Below are 1014 nucleotides of genomic sequence, written 5' to 3' on the forward strand. Positions count from 1 at the left end.
CCATAAATTTCGTTAAATTATGTAACATGTTAGAAGTGTGATAAAATCCTAGAGAATAAAGGGAAAGTAAGGATAATGGGGGTGTTGGTAGGTTTGCAGTTTTAAATAGAGCAGTCTGGGTAGAATTCATTGAAAACATGACATTTGAGCAAAGATTTGAAGTAGGTGACAGTTAGCCACGTATATTATGTGGGGAAGAACTTTCCAAGCAGAGGACACAGTCTGTAAAGGCCTTAAAGAGGGGGTTGCACCTGGCATATTTGAGAAATAGCAAGGAGATTGGAATGGAATGAGTGAGTAGTAGGAGGTCAGAGAGGTAATGACAGTGGGAATGGGGAGATCACAGGCTTCCTAGGCCATTGTAAAGATTTTGACCTTACTCTGATGTGGAAAACCGTGGTGGGGTTCTGAGCAAAGGAGTGGAATGATCTGCTTCTTTTAAAAGGATTATTCTGGCTGTGTGTTGAGAACAGAAGAGGGAAGCAAAGATTGGAAGGCCAGTCAGAAGGCTGTTTTAATCATTTTCACAAGAGATGATGGTGGTGACATAAGTATCAAGAAGTGGGTGAGGGACTTTCCTGGTGGTCCAGTGGGTAAGACTTCACGCTCCCAATGCAGGGGGCCCAGGTTCGATCCCCAGTCGGGGAACTAGAACGCACATGCATGCCGCAACTAAGAGTTCACGTGCCACAACTAGGAGTCCGCATGCTGCAATTAAAGCCCACACGCTGCGACCAAGTAGCCTGCCTGCTGCAGTGAAGATCCTGGATGCCACAACTAAAACCCAGTGTGGCATACATAAATAAATAAATAATAAATATTTAAAAAAAGAAGTGGGTGACTTGTGGAAGGATGGAGATATATATATATATATATATATAAATAAATAAAATAAAAATTTTTGTATGTAAATTAAGCACGTATATATGATGGACATGGGTATATAATTATGAACCAACTAGATATGATCCCTGCTAATTAGGAGCTTACATTTCTAACTTACCCAGGAATTGT

This window comes from Grampus griseus, assembly GCF_964374135.1.
Source record: "Grampus griseus genome assembly, chromosome: 9".
NCBI lineage: Eukaryota > Metazoa > Chordata > Mammalia > Artiodactyla > Delphinidae > Grampus > Grampus griseus.